Source organism: Prionailurus viverrinus, chromosome D1 (genome assembly GCF_022837055.1).
Source record: "Prionailurus viverrinus isolate Anna chromosome D1, UM_Priviv_1.0, whole genome shotgun sequence".
Lineage (NCBI taxonomy): Eukaryota > Metazoa > Chordata > Mammalia > Carnivora > Felidae > Prionailurus > Prionailurus viverrinus.
The window spans coordinates 58731889-58751268 of NC_062570.1; the positions used below are offsets into that span (position 1 = coordinate 58731889).

Here is a 19380-nt window from a genome sequence, read left to right on the forward strand (position 1 = left end):
CCCCTGGCAGTCCTTGCTTGCATAAACCCAGGGCCGAGGAGCTCACCCCCTCCAATGGTACCATGGTAACTCCTTCCACAATGGGGCAGGTCTGCTTGGAAGAAAGCCCAAGATGGGCCGGGCCCCTTAGTCCCTAGGCAGCATTAGCACTGGATGCTGGTGACCTGGGGAAGGATCTTCCATCTCCCATTCTAAAACCTTGGTCTCAGACCCTTCATGGGGCGATTCTCCAAGTGCAAGTTTGGAAGAGGCTTTCTAGGTGGCTCTCTTGTCCCCAGCCCAGGTGACCACCTCTGTCCCTCCCACTGTGTCTGGGATAACAACAGAGTAGCATTTGCTGGCAGCACTTTGTGCCTTTTCCATTTTCTCCTTTGGAAAACAAATGCGAAACCAGCTGGGTCTGACCTCCTCCCTACCCCACCCCCAACCCCTCTAGTCCCCCAGGGGCGGGAGGCCCTCTCTGCCTCCTCCCTGGACAACAGCCTGGTAGAGAACCCTGAGAGGAGGGGCCCTGTGAGCCCACTGTTGCCATGGCAATGGCAGCCCTGGAATTTGACCACTGGGGCCCAGGAGTGGGGGTGGGGAGTTGGTACAGGCCGTGTGGGGGCAGGGAGGAGGGTCCAGAGGCCCAAGATAGCCAAAAAGAGCAATGGCAGGGCAGGGGTCAGGGTCCCCTCCATGGCCTCAGTTTCCCTATCTGTAAAGGGGGAAGAGGTAAGGACTTCAAGCTCTTCCCTCCCAGCTCGAACCCAAACTGGAATCTGGGTGAGGGCCAGGGATGGCAGAAGCACACCAGGCAAGTCCAACTGCCCCTTTTGATGGATAGAGACCCCAGCGGACAGGGACTGACCCCAGGTCACACAGCAAGTCCAGGGCAGTACCAGGAGTAGTCCCTAAGAGGGTGGTCTGTCCCTCTTTCTCCACGGGAGAGGACAAGGATGCCTGCTGCATGGTGGAGGAAAGAGGACCTCCATGATATGGCTACAGCTGGGCTGGGCCCCCAGTCCTCAGACAACTAACTGTGTGCCTGCCCCAGCAACCCTCAGCATTCCTGGATCCGGAAGGCTGGCAGAGGGCCTGCCCCCCACCCCTGCCTGCAGTGCCAGGCTGCAGTAGGTATTTTTAAATGGGTGCCCGCCCCTCTCTGTCTTCCTGCCTGCCCACTCCAGGAACACTGTCAATTCTGCTGCCAGCCCCCCAACCCCCTCCACTTCAGCCCAGCCTCAGTGGGTGCTGGATCCATGGCCACCACCCTCTGTGCCCCTGCCTTCAGGACAGTCCTTCTTGCTGTCCATCTCCTCCCTCACAGTCAGCCCTGGGTTCAGCGTGATATCCAGGGCCCCTTCGGCTATACTCTAGGTATACTCGAGGCCCAGAGAGGGGATGGGACTTGTCCAATGTCATACAGCAGAGATGAGGCTTTGAGAATGCTATGGCACCAGCCTATGCCCCATCTCTGTCTATCACATTATACTCCTGTTGCCCCAAGCCCTTCTCACCACTCTGCCATTGACCTTCAATAGCTATAGCCTCCGGCCTTCACACCCACCTGGAAAAGTTACTCCAGTTCTGGGAAGAAATAGAGTTGGAGCCATAACTCACACTACACACCAGGATAAATTCCAAACGGGTCAAAGATTTAAATGTAAAACAAAACAAGAAAACATAAAACACCAGAGGAAAACATGGGGAAACTGCTTTATAACCTTGGAGTGGGAAAGGCCTTTCTAAATGTGACTCCAAATACAGAAGTCTTAAAATAAAAGCTTGATAAAGTAGACCACATAAAAACAAAACCTTCTGCATGGTAAAAACATACCATAAACAAAGTCAAAAATCAAGTGACAAATCTGGAAAAAATATCTACAACTCATAACCCAGAAAATAATAAACCCCTTAATACTTTAAAGATTCCTAGAAATCGGTAAACAAAAGGCCAACAACCCAAGAGAAAAATGGGCAAAGGATATGAACAATTCATTGAAAGAGAATCCAAATGTCTCCTGGACATCTGGAAAGATGCTCAGCCTTACTCACTGTAAGATAAATGCAAATTAAACTACCCTGAGATACCATTTCACCTCTCAGACTGGGAAAATACTGCAGGTCCCACTTGGTGAGGCTGTGGGGAAACAGGCTTCTTACTCTGGTAATGGACCCCTCTGTAAAGCATCAAAGTCATAATCATATACCTTTCATCCCAGCGATTCAATCCCTAAGAAATTGCTCTAAACATGTGCCAGTTCAGGGGCACTTGGGTGGCTTGGTCGGTTAAGCGTCTGACTTCCGCTCAGATCGTGATCTCATGGTTTGTTGGTTCAAACCTCACACTGGGCTCTGTGCTGACAGCTCAGAGCCTGGAGCCTGCTTTGGATTCTGTGTCTCCCTCTCTCTCTGCCCCTCCACCGCTCTCACTGTCTCTCAAAAATGAATAAATGTTAAAAAAAATTTAGGGGCGCCTGGGTGGCTTAGTTGGTTGGGCGTCCAACTTTAGCTCAGGTCATGATCTCATGGCTCATGAGTTCGAGCCCCACATTGGGCTTTGTGCTGACAGGTCAGAGCCTGGAGCCTGCTTCAGCTTCTGTGTCTCCCTCTCTCTCTGCCCTTCCCCCGCTCACTCACGCGCACTCTCTCTCTCTCTCTCAAAAAATAATAAAAATAAAAAATAAAAAAACCATTTAAACATATGCCAGTCCATGTACAAAATAACCTCTGAAGAAGCTTGTTCACTTCAGCACTATTTGTAACAGGAAAAGACTGAAAATATCCTAAACATCCTTTAATGCGTGGCTAAATACAGATGTGGTAATCTGTGTGATGGGACACCACACAGCACAAGAAGAGACTGTGGAAGCTCTCAAAGCACTGATAAAGCAAGATCTGGGAAAAGATCTCATTAAGTAGACAACAGTGTGAACAGTGTGCCTCTTTCTGTGTGGAAAGAGAAGGAAAGACAGTGCATTTGCTGGTATTTGCATATAGAAGGATTCATAAGAACTAATAACGGGGTGTCCTGGGTGGGACAGGGTAGGTACTAGGCAGCTGGTGAGAGGCAGACTTTTTACCTTTTCTTAAACAAGTTTATGTACTTATTTTGAGGGGAGAGGGGCAGAGAGAGAGGGAAAGAGAAAGAACCCCAAACTGTGGCAGCGTGGAACCCAACGCAGGGCTCATGAGATCACAACCTGAGCCGAAATCAAGAGTCAGACGCTCAATCAACCGAGCCACCCAGGTGCCCTGACTTTTTACCCTTTTTGGTTTTTCTTAACCATGTGACTATAGTATCTATTCAAAATATTAAATACCTACATTGAATTTTTAAAAACTTCACCTTATAATCTGGCACCTGCTGCCTGCTCCAGGCTCAGCTTTGAACAGCCTTTGCAACCCTCATCTTCCTTCTCATCCATCAAAGGCTTAGCTTTGGCCTTTTTCTCAGAAACTGTCCCTTCTGTACACCCCCTCCAGAGTGTGGACTTTCTGGGCTCCCCCAGCCTCTGGGCAGCAGCCTCTGATCACCCCTGGGCACTGCCCTGTGTTTCCAGCCTACGCACAGGACCAGGTCCCAAGGGGGCTCCCGGTGACTAAAAACAAGATGAAAGAAGTGGTTTGCTCTGGGACGCTGCGTTGGAAGCCTTTGTCTTTGCTTTCTCTCTTCAGTTTCCCAGGCGGTCTCCTCTTGCACAATTCCCGTGTCACCTGTGGTCTCATACAGGACACGTTCCCTGCCCACCTTGCAGCCAGAGAGGAAGCCCCTAGCCCTTTCTGCAGAGAACTGGCAAATTGCTCCTTTAGCGCCCCCACGCCTCCTCAGGTTGAGTGACATCAGGGCTAGGCTTCCACCCAGCCAAAGCTTGGAAATGAGGCCCCAGCCTAGATGAAGGACTTGGGGCTAGAACTTGCTGCGCAGCCCTGGCAATCCTGTCTCTCTCTGGGCCATAGATACTGACTGTAAAGTGAGATCATCCATAGGCAACTTTATAGCAGGGTGGGAATTTCTGCCAGGGAGAATCCAGCAGATTCCCAAGCCCACAGACCCCCACCCCACCTCCACAAAGCCCCTTAGCTCTTTTCCTATGGCAGCTGCCTGGGGGGGATGTTTTGAGCCTCTCCCAGGAACTCAGCATGTCCCCCTCCCCCACAGATGACTCTCTAGGCTATTCTTGGTGACCCGATCCACTTCTCCCCATCCCTGGGGCCCTTCCTCAGCCAGGCCAGGCCAGGCCACCTTCTCTCTCCTTCCAACTTTATGATTTCGCACTGATCCCCTGTGGTCAGTGGTCCAGCCCAGCCACCACAGTCATTATCACATTTAATTTTCACAAAAACCCTATAATGAACGTCATCATCATCATCCCCATTTTACAGGAGCATAAACTGAGCCACAGAGGGATTAAGTACTTGCTCACAGTCATATAGCTAAGAGGAAGAGCAGGCTTTGAACTTAAGCCATCTGGCTCCAATCTATATATATATAACCATTTATACCAACACAGCTGGATGTAGGATCAAGTGTAAGCACTCAGGTTGACCCCAAACACTCTGGATGAGCTGGCCCTTGCTGACCCATCAGCATCAAGTCAAATTCTACCCACCTGTATCATACTCTGGTTGCATGATGCTCATGCCATAGTAATTCCTCCAACCCATCAGACTCTTACACACCAGGCCTTGGCATATGCTGGTCTCTGCAAGGTGCATCATCCTGTCTTTATGCTTGGCAATTTCTGACTCATCCAATGTTTTTGATGGCCAAAGAAGTGGGAGCCTAAGCTGTGTAGCAGGCCAGGTAGGCTAGTGCCCGAGATGGGCCAAGCCTGGTTTCTGAAGGGCCTTGGATCTGCCAGGCTCAGAGCTCAGGCTTTCTCCTGCCAATGTCTGTTCACATTTCCTTTTACTCTGAGCTCTGGGGGAATCTTTCCAATTCTAACCTAAATTACCTGCCCGCTGCCTCCCCCTGTCCCCAGTCAGTGATGGAGCTGGGCCAGACAGCATTCCCATACTGGGATCATGGCTAGCTGCTAACTCCTACCCCCCTCAAAGGGCCTGTACCTTCCCAGGCAGCAGCAGTCAACAATCAGGGTCTTCCCACCATCCAAAAGGTCATCTTCCCCATCAGGTAGGGCCCAGCCCAGCTCTATAGGCCCCTGCTGGGGGACATTGCCTGCTCATAGGAGCCCCAAGGTGGGGTGCTCCATCATCCTGGATACTTCTGGAAACATGGTCCCAACAGGGTTTGTTCCTTCCCCGGGGAGCTTGGCTGGGCTGAACTTCTGAGCCTCGGAGGAGGCTCCCTGAAGGGAGAGGCTTGTCCTGCTTGCAACCCCTATGCCAAGGCCCATCTGCCCCAAACAGAGGCAGCCTCTGCCTAAGTCCTAGGGGGCTCCATGGAAGACATGGAGGGAGACGTGATCAAGAGGGCAGACATGCCCCCACCTTCACTTAAATCAACCAGGTTCCAAGCTGACCTGTCCTATAGAAGAAGGGGTTCCACTATTCCTAAGAGCTTGGAAATACTTCCCGGAGATGAACCCCAGACTTTCAAGGCTGGCCTTGTAGACTCCCCAGGACCCACCTGACTTCTCCAAAAATCAGGAGCTTCCATGGCACCCTAGATGCACCATTCCATCACAGGCCTCTCTACCTTCCTGGTTCTCTCTGACTGAAAGGCCTGGCCTCGTTTCTGCCAGTCAGTCCTGCTGGTTCTTCAAGGCTCCAGCCACATTAGCCTCCCTGACCCTCACCCACCTTGGCCTCCTTCTGATCCTCAGTTCTCAGACAAGGCTCCCCACCTCTTCCTGGGGTAGGAACCTCTTTCTGTTTGTCCTATAGCCCACATGCTAACCCTGCCCATGTAGGTACCAGTGGGCAACAATGGAAATGAATTTTAAAGGTTACCCTGGACTCTCCACACGCATTACCCAGGCTGATTCCAGAGTTAATTACCAGGGCTAATTAGAAAAGCCGGGGAACCTGTGTAGTCAGCTCAGTTACTCCACCAGTGACAGTGAGCATGTGGGTCCTCCCTCTGGGAATGAGGTCCCACTCCAGGCAGAAAGTGGGCTGAGGCCCTCTCCCCATTCACCTGGTTCTGGCATCCACTGCACAACCCAGCTTACACGTTGGGCACTCAGGGGTTTCAGTGCAGAGATGAATTGCTCCGTCTGCATCGCCCCAGAGGGATAATGACTATTTACATTACTTGTTAAGCTGACATCTGGCTGCCCGTATCTACTCCAACTTTGCTGTCATCAAAGCTTGCTCCAGGGAAGGTATGAGAGGTTCTCAGGCTGGGTCCTCACTGCTGATATCTGCATAAATGTCTTTGGGAATACAGAAGTCTGCTAGGAATTGAAAAGAAATGTGTGTGTGTGTGTGTGCGCGCGCGCGCATGTATGCCTACGTGTTGTGTACCTCTGCTTTGCCGATGCTGGGATAGGTGGGGGTCTACAGTCAACTCACCCCATGGCATGTGAATTGTTTGTTTGGGTGTGTAACCCCCTTCTAAACTGCAGGATCTGCCAGGACTCCTCTCTGCATTTCCACCCCAAGCTCAGGGTCCAACGCTGGGTGGTTCTTCTCCAGCACCCATGGCCCAGGCTTGGCCACATGGAAGGTGGCCCTATGACTCAGGGGAGGAGGTCACAGTGCTGCCTGAGGCCCAAGAGTTAAACTCATGGGACAGGGCTCAGGGCTAGGGGCCCGGAGGGAGACAGGGGTGGGGGGAGGCGGCCTGGGCTGGCTGCGGGTCCGGGCCTCTCTGGGCTCTTTGTCCAAATATGGAAGGTTTTTTTGTCTCCATTTGAGTCACGCCGGCCATGGCCCAAGAGATCTGCTTTCCAGATACTGCAGGCGGGACCGCGCCAGCGCTGCCTGGCCTGCCCCTACCCACCCCTCCTTCCCCTGCCTGTTGCTCATCTCAGCGCCCTTCCAACCCAGAGCTTTCTCTACAAGCAGGGAGCCCTGCACCCACCTCAGCTGCACTCCAGCACCAAGAGAAAGGTCTCTGGGCAGGTGGTGGGAGGAAATACTCATTCCCTCTGCCTGCCCATCACCTCCTCTTGCACCCCAAGGGGCCCTCATATGCAAGTAAGCCATTCAACTAGTATTTACTGAGCAACCACTATGTGCTAGTTCCTGGGGCTAGGACTGTGTGCTGCAAATCCAGTCAGTGGGTTTCCTATGTGCAAAGCGGAATCCACTCTCTCCTCCCACATAGTCACCTTGGTGATGGCACCACTGCCCACCCAGGCAGTCCTGACAGCCAGGAGCCTGGGTGACGTTCATGGATCCTGGAACCTGATTGTCTGGGTTTCAACAACAATTCCCCACTTAGTTTCCCTAACCCAGGCAAAGTACTTTATCACGCTTTGCCTCAGGCTCATCTAGAAACAAGGATGATAGCACCTCCCCACAGTTAGTTGTGAGATTGAATGAGTGAATGCATGGAAAGTGCTCAGACCAGTGCCTGGCACACAGGAAGAGCTTGACAAGCTTTGCTACCACTACCTGTGACTCCTCAGCCATGAGTCGCACCATATTCAGTCAAATACCGTGGGCTAGACCTCCTAAGACTTTCCATCCACTTCCTCCTTGATCTCCCTGCTAAATTAGTCAAAATTCACTCCTGCAGCATTGGAGTGAGGCCAGGCTAGCCTCCAATACCACCATGTCTCTCCTTCTGAGCTCTGTGACCTGAGCTAGGAACCTCACCTTTGCTGGGCCTCAGTGTCCAGTTCCCCCCTCCTACCCCAACTCAGTACTGGCTTGGGACAGCACCCTTTGCCCATCTGCCAGCTCTCACCTGCCTGGATGCTCAGGCCTGTGATCCCTGGGCAGAGCCAAAACAGGGCTGGATCTAGGGGGTGGGAAGAGCTCCGAGTAGCCTGGGAACTCCCCAAGGGCAGGGCCCAGCTCTTCTCCTCCTGCCTTCCCCACTCTCTCCATGACATTTATTTAATAAATGTGTTTTGATGCCCCGTGTGCCAGGAATAGGAGGGTTTGGCAAGACCAGAACCATGCACTGGGTTACGGGATGAACCAGGGGCTCCACCCACATCTCTACACCCCAGAACCTTTGAGTTCTTTCGTCCTCCGCCCCCACCCCCCCCGCCCCGCCCAGAAGAAAGGGGTTGCAATATCTGTGAGTGGAGCCGGGGGTGGTTCCTGATACTTAGGCTGGGATGCCAAGAGGACACCTCCCTATTCAAGGCCCTCTTCTGAAGGCCTGGTCCTGGCCAGGGGCCTCTGTCTGGCTCGGTCAGAGGCAGGGAGATATAGAGAAGAGACACAGCCAGAAGGGGCGAGGCTGGGGGAGGAAGGCTGGGAGGACAGAGAAGGGAGGAGAGAAGAAAGCCCAGAGCTCCAGTAAGGGAAAGGCCTGATGTAAGAAGTGGACAAGGGAGGAGGTCCTCCGCAGCCCAGGCCCTGGGTCCAGGTGAAGAGGTGGGGCAGGCAGGATAAGGGCTTGCCCCGCCCTCCTCCCTCCACCCCCCCCCCCCCCCCATCTCCTCCTCTAGCCTTGGGGCCAGGCCCAGGACTATTTTTAGTGCGGGGCTGAATTTAGCTGTTCCCTCGGAAATTCCTCACCCGCCCCAGGCAACGCCCCCGCTGGCCTTGGGGAGAAGCCTGAAAGCTCTGGTCCAGGAGGGGAAAAGAGACCCAGGCGCAGCAAGGAGCTAGAAGGGTACTTAGGCATCTGGTGAAGAAACTGAGGCTCAGATCAGGCCCCAAATCTGAGTTACTCCTCTCCCTACAGCCTGCCCTATTCTCCACGAAGGCCTCTAGGACTGCAGGGCCACAGAACAGCACTTGTCTTGGAGTCTGGTACAAATATCACAAGGATACTTTGTCTCTGACTGTAGGCCCCACTGTAAGCACTGCCAGCAAGATGGCCTGCCTGTCCACACACCAGTTGCTTTACTGCCAGCTCCCGAGAGCCTGCACAGTCCAGAGCTTTCCTGGACTCCACCACATCTAGGATTCCCACTTGACAGATGGGGAGACTGAGGCTGAGTGACTGGTCTTGGGTTATAGCTAGCAAGGCAGCACAGGCCTGCCCCTTCTCCCCATCCCCCCAAGCTCCCTACCCAGGCCACTCCCAGAAGGAGTGGGATTGGGGGTGTATGTAGCCTGAAGCTCTGCTGTTCTCTGGTGACCCCACTGAGAAGCAGGCACTTCCGCTGCAGCAGGAGGGACTGAAGTTAGATAGGACGCATACGGGGCACAGCGGGGCACAGTGGCAAAGACCTGAGCTGGCTCAGAGCCCCCTTACCCTTCTACAAATGCAGAGGAATGGTCTGCTCTGCTCAGATGACCCTGCATTCTGTTCCACTGCCACATTCTCTAACTCAAATAAGGGAGATGGGCCCCACTACTCCCCCCCCCACCACCCCAGTTTCTAATAGGGCCCCTGAGCCTAAATTTAAATTGCCAGATTTTACCTCCAAATTATCTCCCTAGTCATCCTTTTCTCTCCATCCCTACATCACCTGTACCCCTTAGCTTGGGCTTCTCATCACCTGCTTTCTCCAGTCCATAACCAGAGGATGTTTTTTAATGTGTCCATCTGGCACTGCTCCTCCTTAGCTCCTACGCTTTCATGGTTCCCCACTGCCCACAGGACAAAGCCCAGGTCATTTAACTTGGCACCAAAGGCCTTCAACCTGGCTCTTGTACACACAGCCTTTCCCTGTGTGCTCTGGTCAGAGACCTTTCTGCAGACATGTTTCGAGGCTTCTTTTTCCTGCCTCATTTAGTCCAACTCCCTAAAATGCCAAGTGAGCCATGCCACCCTCCCCCTCAAGAATTCCCAGTGCCCCCTTACACCCAGCAATCCAAGTTTGGGGTTGGAACAGCAGTGAGGTGCACAGGGCAGATTGCTGCTCCTGGTCTACTATGGCTCAACCTTGGACAAGACCCCTCCCCTTGCTGGGCCTCAGTTTCCCGTCGCCTCTGAATAATGCTAGGGTAAGGGATGGTTAGAAGACATCGCTGGTTTCTAAAGATCCTTCCAGGCAGACCTCCTGGCATTGAGGGCCCTGTCCCTATTCTTCTTCTTCCTGCCTCCTAGCCTACCAAGAAGTTGGACATCTCACCACTATGCTCCACACCAAGGAGACGGGGAGAGACAGAGGGGAACAGTGAGGAACCAGAAGTGAGACTTCAGTAACACAGGCAGCCAAGAAAGATGGAGTCAGTAGGATTTTTGAGGGGCTGGGGGGGTGCGGGGGGGAAGGGTCCCTTCCTGTCCTACCACCCCTTCCCTTCCACATCTGCTCCTTGACCTTCAGTGCCCTGTCCTGGGAAAGGACTGGATGTTTGTTCAAGGGGGCTCAGGGGGAGGGGTCTCAACAGTCCCAGAAGGCCAGACTGTGAGGCTGGCTGGCAGCCAGGACCACCCCCCCCCTCCTCCTCCAAGCCCGCCTCCCTCCCTCCTGCTCCATGCTGCTCTGGGGCAGGGCCTGCTCACCCCCTGGGAACCAATAAACAGGAAACAGACACCAACCTGGTGCTTGCTCCCTCAGCCTGGCCCCCTCCAACACAGTTCCCCTACTGGCCCAGGACCTGCCCCGCCTCTCCTTGGCCCCAGAATCTCAGAACCAAGAAGTAACCATCTCAAATGTACAAACAAAATCAAGCTAAGAGGTATGGACTCCTGGAAAAAAACAGAATCCTTCATCCTGAAACCACAAGATTCTACACTCTTAACTGGCAATCTCAAAAGCACATGCCCTTAAAGTGGCCACAGTTCTGAGAGCTTCTAAATCTAGGGTCCTGGACTGACAGGGCAGGCAACTAAGGCTCAGAGCTGAGATACAATGACTTGTTAGTTTTCACTCAATGAGTGAGTTAGAGTCAACTCTGACATGTCAACCCTTATCAGTCCAACCCCAAAGCCCACCAGGCACATAGACCCTCAGACCCCCTGGCTTGGAAGGGCTGTGAACCCTGCTTCAGAGGCAGGTTCAAATGGGTCTGGGGCTCTGACCAGAGAGGGCTCTGGCTCTGTTAAGCCTCCCAGTTTGGAGCTGGTGGTAACAAAAGAAGAGGGGGAGCTGGACTCCACCCAAATGCCCAGCCCCTCTCTCTCTGCCCACCTGCCCCCTCCAAAGTCCCAGGCTACTCGGCCACTGACCCTACCCAGTCAGGACCCTAGCTGCTCTCCTGTCCAAAGCTCTGTCCTCTGCTTCACGGCTGGAAAGAGATGTTGAGCATTCCAGAGTCAATGTCTATTAGAATCTTAGAATCCTAACATCTGAGCCTCTCAGTCATGAGGGAAGGAACTAACACTTCTTGAGCACCTACTATGTGTCAAGGCTTCTTGGCATGATTTCATTTAATCTCAACAATAATCCTTGGGGGAGTGAGGGGGCAATGCAGAGGAGTCTGTAAATGCTTGCCCTGGGTCTCAAAGCCAGCCTGGGGGAATGAAAGGATCTGGGCAGTGCTCCTTACCCTCCACATACCATGTTCTGGGAAGCACCTCGGCCTCTCAGGCCATGAAGGAACCTGACAGATCCTCTGATCCAACAGCACCAGGTCACCAATCCCCAACATGGAGCTCCTGGCACACGAGGTGAGGGAGCTCTTCCTCATCCAAGGTCACTTAGAGCAGCCTGACAGAGATATAATTCCCACTCCGTCCCTAGACCCTCAACTTCCCTCTTTGCCTTGCCTCTAAATCCTCTGCTAACTGCCCTTCTTGGAAGCTGCTTCATCCCAATTTTTAGTCAGCAAGCTCAGGGCCAGCAACCCCTAAAAACCAAGCCCATCCATAAGTGACCCACTTTTGTCCCTCTCCCACCAGGCCAGTGCTCAGCCAACCTCTCGACCCCATCCACCTCAGGGGACTAGCACCCTTGTTGAAAAGTGTTGGTAAGCAGGGATGATGTCCCAGCTTTCCCTGTGTGTTCCTACTGTCCATTAAGGGTCTCAACAATTGACTGCAAAATGAATGAATGACAATTGACAAATGAACATCGGAAGAAATGAATGTACAATAGATGTAGTGGGCCTGTGGTCAGAGGCTCTGCCTCATGCCCAGCACCTACGGGGGATTTGGTCTCAGGAACCAACAGCCTGGCCCCTCTGTCCACCTGTTGTGGGCAGAATAATGACTCCCAAAGATGTCCATGTCCTAATCCTTGGAACCTGTGAATATGTTACCTGTCACAGCAAAAGGGATTCTGTAGACGCGATTAAGGATTTTGAGATGAGGAAATTCTCCTGCATGATCTAAGTGGGCCGAAAGTAATCACCAGTGTCCTTATGAGAGTAAGGCAGGAGGTATAGAGTGAGAGAAAGATTTGAAGGTGTGATGCTTCTGGCTTTGAAGAAGGAGGAAGGGGCCACAAGACAAGAAATTCCAGCAGACACGATAAGCTGCAAAAGGCAAGGAAATGGGTTTTCCCCTAAAGCTTCTAGAAGAAACACAGCCTTATTAACACCTTAATTTTTAGCCCAGTGAAACCCATTTCTTCTGACCTCCAGGACTATAAGATAATATTTGTATCATTTTGAGCACTAAATGTGTAGTAATTTGCCACAGCAGCAACAGGAAACCAATATACCACCTGTCTGCCAGCCTAGACTGCAATCAGCTCATGTCCCTCTGACCTCAGGTGCCTGTGTAGATTCCGCACGCACTCTCTCCCTGCCTAGGGAGAGTCTCAGAGCCCAGAGACGGCCCCATGCCCTGGACCAACTTTTAAAATCCCGGCGGCAATAGCATCACCCCAGACTAAGCCCCCCAGTTTGCCTCAAGTGTGGAGAGAGCCTCATCTGTGTGTGTGGCGGAGCCTGGAACAGCAGCTGGTGGCAAGGAAAAGGCCTTGGGGGCTGGACCTGGTGAGGCCCAGCCCCACTTAGCCTCAGTCTCCTCAGCAGCCTAATGGCACTTCAGTCTACAAACTGGGATCTACTGAGGAAAGCTATTGCCCCTGCCAACAGCCCTGTGGGGAGGTTTTATCCTTGTGCCCAAGAGCATGGAGGAATCTGTGGCTCTGGTGGGAAGGGACTTATTTAAGGCCACACACCAGGAAAATGGAGAGGCTAAGACCAGAATCCATCTCCTGACCCTTAGTGCAGCCTCTATGTGCTACCAAGTCATTCTTGGTGACCTCCCACAGCTACTGGAGGGGGAGGTCATGGATGCCCCTCTTGGAGCTCAGATACCCTGGCTGGGGCTCCAGGCCCCTGCATGTCATGGGCTAGGGCTCACTCACTGCCCAGGGCCCAGCAGCCTGGCAGTTTTCCTCTGCCTCAGTCCACCCCTGGAATGCCCCAGAGGCTTAGGGTGGAAGTGGGGGGAGAGGATCAACTCCCATGGCGGGGCCATTGGCTCCAATAGGCTCTTGCTTCCCAGGAGACCCAGAGCCCCTGTTTTAGGGCCTGCCAGCAAGGCGCCAGGCTGCCTGGGCACATTTCCCAATAAGTACGCCAGGGCTTCAAGCCTTTCTGGGAAACATGGGCTCCCCCTTCCCCCACCCTAACACAGCCATTCCAGCCAACTCTGCTCAGTGGGAACTCTGTGGGGCCAACGTATGGCCTGGGAGTCAGGATACCTGGGGCCAAATCCCATACTTGAGCCACAGGGCATTTAGGCCAACCTCTGTCCACTCTGGGCCTGCTTCTTCATCCATATATTGGGACCATGGCAATGCCCACCTAGCCGGAGGACCAGATGGGGTGGCGTGAGCTCCCGGTCTCAGGAAAATGCAGGCTGGAGCTGATGGGTGTCATTGTGGCTGTAGAGGAGACACCAGTGGGATATGGCACTGTGGCCGTCGTCACTACGGCCCTGTGGTGGTTCCCCTCTCCTATGTTTTGAACCAAGCCAATGTAGGTCTGCAGGGGGCAGTCAGTGCAGCCTACAGCCCCAGTACACCCTGGGGACTTTATCAACTTCCCCCTCCCCACCCTAATCAACCCCTCACACACTGCGCAGCGATGGGTGCCACAGTAGCTCTGTGTTCACTTTGAACGCTGGGATCCAGTCCCTCACAAAACCCATTGGGCTGCAGCAGAAACCCACTACCCCACCACCTCTGTCCCAGCCTAAGCCACCATCAGCTCTCACCCAGATATTCCAGTGGCCTCCTTACTGGCCTCCCTGCTTCCGACAGAGCAGCCAGAGCAGACCTGTGAAAGCCTAAGTCGGATCAGGTCACTGCTCTACTCACAACCTTCCCAAGGTGCCTGCCCTGTCTCACTTCGAGTAAATGCTGAAGTCCTCCTATTGGCCTATGAGATCTACCTCAACCCTGACCCACTTCCACCCTCCTTGACCTCTCTGACCTCATCTCCTACTTTGCTCCATCCACACAGTCCTCTGGATAACTTCTCAAACACACTTCTGCCTCGGTGCTTTTGCACTTGCTGTTCTTCTCTGCCCAGAATGTACTTTCCCTGAGACGGCTAGCTGGTCTGCCCAGAATGTTCCTTCCTTGAGACGGCTAGCTGGTTTGCTCTCTCACTTCCTCCAGGCCTCTGCTCAAATCTCACTTCCTGAGAGAGGGTTTCCCAGACTTCTTGATCTAAAATAGTACCCTCTCGGGGCGCCTGGGTGGCTCAGTCAGTTAAGCATCTGACTTCAGCTCAGGCCATGATCTCACAGTCTGTGAGTTCGAGTCCCGAGCCTGGAGCCTGCTTCAGTTTCTGTGTCTCCCTCTCTCTCTGCCCCTCCCCTGCTCATGCTCTGTCTCTGTCTCAAAAATCAATAAAAATATTTTTTTTAAAAATTGAAATAGTACCTTCTCCCTCTCATTCTCTGCTCCCTTAACCTACTTTCTTTTGCTCCCCAGCCCCTAGTGAGGTCTCCTCACTAGTCTGGAAGCTCCATGAGGCCAGGACTTTGTTTTGTTTGCTACTGTGTCCTCAGGGCCCCGGAAGGTGCCTGGTATGTCTAGGAGCTCAGTAAGTATTTGTTAAAGGGATGAATGCATTGCTCTATCATGGGTCACCCAAGTCTCTGATAGAAACTCCTACCACACACAACCTGTCATGTCTTTCCTGTCTCCTAGACTTTGCTCATCACTGTGCCCTTCTCCTCCTAGAACCCCTCCCTCTCTTCTCTGGCTATATAGATTCTTCCAGTTTTCAAGGCCAGGCTCCAGGCATAGCCACCTCTAAGAAGTCTCCCCTGCCAGCCCCCAGACCAGTTCTTCAACATCCTTCAGTCCCTTAAGTCTGCTTTTAGATTCTGAATGGTCTGAGTGTCTGGTTCCCCAGGCCTGGGAGTGCCTCCACCCCACCGTGGGGCAGCATGTATAGCCTGAGATCACAGATGGAAAGGGATGAAGCAGGAAGGGCAAGTCCCTACACTGGGAGGGTGCTGGGGACAGAGCCTCCCAAACCCAGCTGGTCCTGGAAATGTGGGGCTCAAAAATGTCAGACTCAACCCTGGTCCATCCCCCAACTCTTCCATTCTTGGTGGGGGACCCATTCCTGGACTGTACTCCCTCCAATAGTCCAGGGCCCTTAGGAAGGAGTCGGCCAGGGGCGGGGGGAGGGGGGGAGTTGGGGGTAGGAGAGGGGGGAATAAACAGAAGAAAGGGACCGCCCTCTGCCTGCCCTCCCCATCCCACTCTCCTCTGGGTGACAAGACATTTAATTATAGATATTTGGTATCGCTCAGAACTCCAAATGTCCTAATTGCCTCCCCTCCCAGAACCAGTTTCCATGGAAAAATCACAGCAAAGAGCCAAGGAGGGAAAAGAGAGAACTCCCACCCCCATGGGTTCCCTGCCAAGGGGACACAGAGAGAAGGAAGGTGATGAAGGGCTGCAGCCGGGCAAGTCGGACAAGCCGGGGTGGGGTGGCGGGGGAGGCATGTCTGTTGGGGCAGGGGTTTGGTGCTTGGGCCCAGCTGTGGCTTGCCTTGCCGTGTGACCTTAGACCCAGTGTTCTCAGAACTGAGTCTCAAAGTTCGTTCCACTCCACCTCCAGGTCCCAGTGAATTAAATAACCACCGGGAAGGTGTTCAGGCTATTAGGGGTATGCAGGTGACACGCCCCAGGTACCCCCTGACTGTACGCCCCTTACTCAGATGGCAGGCCAGTCCCACCAAGAAACAGGGATCCCTTTGGCTCCTTCACCTCTAAGACATTGACATTCTAGGACTCGGTGGGAATCTAACAGTCTGCAATTCAAAGAATCCAGCACTGGAAGATTCTCACAGTTTCCACATCCGAAGAATGAAACATTCCGAGTATCTGGCATATAGTAAGCACTTAATAAATGTTAGCCACTGTTAACTGCTAGTCCAGTATGCTAAAATTCTGTGAGTCAATCCATCTAGGATTCTGAGACACAAGTCGTTTCCTGTTTCTGGGCTATAGTTGTCACATTTGTCAAATGTGTTCAGGTATCAGTACCTGAGGGCAGAAAGTTGGGCTACAAGACTCAGTACTTGAAGGCCAGGGTAGGGGAAGACTGGAGTGAAGAGTCTGATCATCCAGGCTATTGTGGGTGTAAGTGGAAATGACAAGGGGTGTGGCAGGGCAGGGCACGGGGGCTCCAACAGCTCTGCCTGCTCCCAGCAGATACGCAAGCAGGTGTTCAGAGAACAAAATGACCACAAGTTATTCCTCATTCCCTGGGCTCCTAGGCTCTCACAGCTGTTGCACGGAGCTTTCTTTCTCTTCCAGCAACACTCCAACACTTCCTGTTTCCCTTGACCACTCTGCAGGCTGTCTTCCCTACAGAGCTTCGAGACCACGCAGTCTAACATCCCACTGTACAGATGGGAAAATCGAGGCCCAAGATGACTGTCCACGTCTCAGAGCAAGTTAGAGGCTGAGCCAGGCCTGGTACCCAGGCCACCTGCTCCCAATAGGGATACGCCATGCAGAGGGCAAATAGAGACTCTGGGCTGGGAGAGACCCGAGTTTGAGGGACTCCTCAAAGCCTGGGTTGGGTCAGGGGCCACCTCTGCCCCCCAGGGACTCTCCTCTTAGCCCCTGGCTGGGTTCAGCCTAGTTTCTGCCTCATCAGCAAAGTGTGAAAGCCTCTTCTCTTCCCTTCTCATTCTGGAGCTCACACCACACCATCCCCAGCCACAGCCCTGGGAGCGTGACTGGAGCCCCAGGCCTGAAACAAGGGAACATTGTCTCCTCCATGGAGGCCAGTAGGAGGGGGTGAACAGCTGCTCCCCATCTTCCTGGAGGCAGAAGGAAGGGGATAGCAGAAGGGATTGAGGCTAGCAGATAGGAGAACCTCCAGGCTTTATGAAGAGGTTGGGGAATTAGGGGATGGTGAATCTCTTTTGAACCAATTCAAGTCTACCAGGTTATACTGAGGCTCAGAGTGCCCAGCCCTGTGCTCAAAAACCAGTAGGGGGCAGGGAGGAAGGGCCAGGCCGGTCACTGAGAAGAGCTTCGGGCATGGCAGAGGGGGGAGTGGAGCCTGTTTTTTCCCTCTCTCCTGCCCCCAGGGAGGAAGTGATCACACCAGCCACTCACTGTATAATAGCCTGCAGACAGAAACCATTACCCCCATTTTACAGAAGGGGAAAGTGAGGTATAGAGCAGGGGTGTGACTGATCCTAGCCCACATGGGATCTGGAGCCTAGGCTCAAACTCTGCTCTTCCAAAGACAGACTCACTCATTCTCTCCTCTACAAGGCAAGAGGGGACATCAAGCTGGGTCTACAAAAGTGGGAGGGCTAGAGTAGGTGAAGCTTTGGAGGCCCGAGAGAGGCTCTATGCTGGACAGGGAGAAGCCTGTGTTATGGACAGACATGGTGGTGGAGGGGGCTAAGCTTCTTGCCGAAGTTGGGTGGGACAGGCAAACAATATGAAGGAAGGCAGGCCAAAAGCCACCTATTCTGCAAAAACTCCCACCTCCTCTCTGGGTCTTAATGCTTCTTCTCAGGAGCATCTCCCCCACCCCCACCCCCACCCCCACCAGTTTCCCTGAGTCCCTTGGTTCATTTCTGCCTTCTTCCCTAATTTAGCCTTCAAGGCTCCCAGAGGAGATAATTATATGGGAAAGGCAGCTGGGGAAGGGGCCTGGGCAGGAGCTGCCCTTGCTCATGCCCTCCCCCACCCCTATGTTCCAAAGACAGCTGGCTCTGAAATTAGGGGCATCAGAGCTGTCCTACCAGGCTCCCTTTTCCCCACTCCCTGCCTGCTGGCTCTCTCTGTGGTCTCTGTGAGAGACACCAGAGCCAGGACCAGGGGGAAACAGAGACAAGGAAAGGGAAACAAAGAAAGAGTTCAGAGGGGCCGTGAGAGTGCTGGGAACTGGGAGTGACCAAATTAGTCCAGGGTTTAGGGTTTCCAGGCTCTTCACACAGGCCCACAACACAGTGGGAATGCAGGCCATGGTTGAAATAACCCTGAGCCATCCCCACACTAGGCCCAGAACCCAACACCCAGAATCTAGCTTCTAAGTCAGATGCCAGGGCATCATGACACCTAGAACTTATCTAAACCCACAGCCCAAACTCCAGGGACATCTGAAGGCAGAAGGAGAGCCCTCAGAAAGATTGAGTCCCCAGGGCTTGGGGTCTGGCAGAGGAAGGGGGAAGCATTTCAGTCACCAGAAAGGGGGTGGGGTGGGAGAGATGAGAGCTGGCAGGATGGCGGAACAGTGCTCCCACCCTGACCCAGAGAGGCAGTCCTGCCTGTGGGGGCTGAAACCACTCCCGAACTCTCTCAAGGCCCCTGTCTGCTGAGCTTCAGCAGCCTTTTCTCTGTCCCTGCCCTCCCCTACAAGCCCCCACTCTAATCAGAAGAGGTTCTGGCAGACCGCAGGCACCAAGAGGGGCTCAACTCCAACCTATGAACTGTCAAATTTGTGCAGCACCAGCTGGATGGAGACAAGTAGCACCTTGTCCACAATCCGTGATTTTACAGATGGAGAGGTTGAGTCACAGAGAAAGGCCAGGGCCACCAGTGTACTTTATGGAATCTTCTTTGCTCCTCCATCAGTAATGCCTGTACCTCTCCAATTCTCCCAGGCCCAGGAACAAACCCACATTTTGATCTGCCACAGAAGAACCACATGAGGAAGTACAGACCTATGTCAGCTGTGGGCCCCAAACCCTAACATCCTAGAAAGGGGCTGGCCGATAGGGCAGTAAGACTCAGGAAAGACTCTCACACCTCCTTGGGTATTTATAAAAAAGAATCAGACAGGAATCTCTAAAACCTGTCCCTGAGAAATAGCTAAGGACTAGATTAAACCTTTTGGAATTATCACCGAGAATACCTTGAAGCAGACAAGAACTTTTAACATCAGCACCCGCACAAGCCTTTGGGGCCTGAGTAGACAGGAGCCCTGTGTCATTAACATTCTTAAAACTATCTGGGCACTTCCAGGACCAGAGAAGCCCCCTTAGACCTGGGCACCTACCTAATGAGCACACTCAAAAGG

At 53.2% G+C, this 19380-nt stretch overlaps 1 protein-coding gene across 1 annotated transcript in view; it reads right to left on the bottom strand.

The window, feature by feature from the left end:
• ARHGEF17 (Rho guanine nucleotide exchange factor 17) overlaps positions 1 to 19380 on the bottom strand; it is a 58234-nt gene that overhangs the window by 35153 nt on the left and 3701 nt on the right. The gene's annotated exons all lie outside the window — the stretch shown is intronic.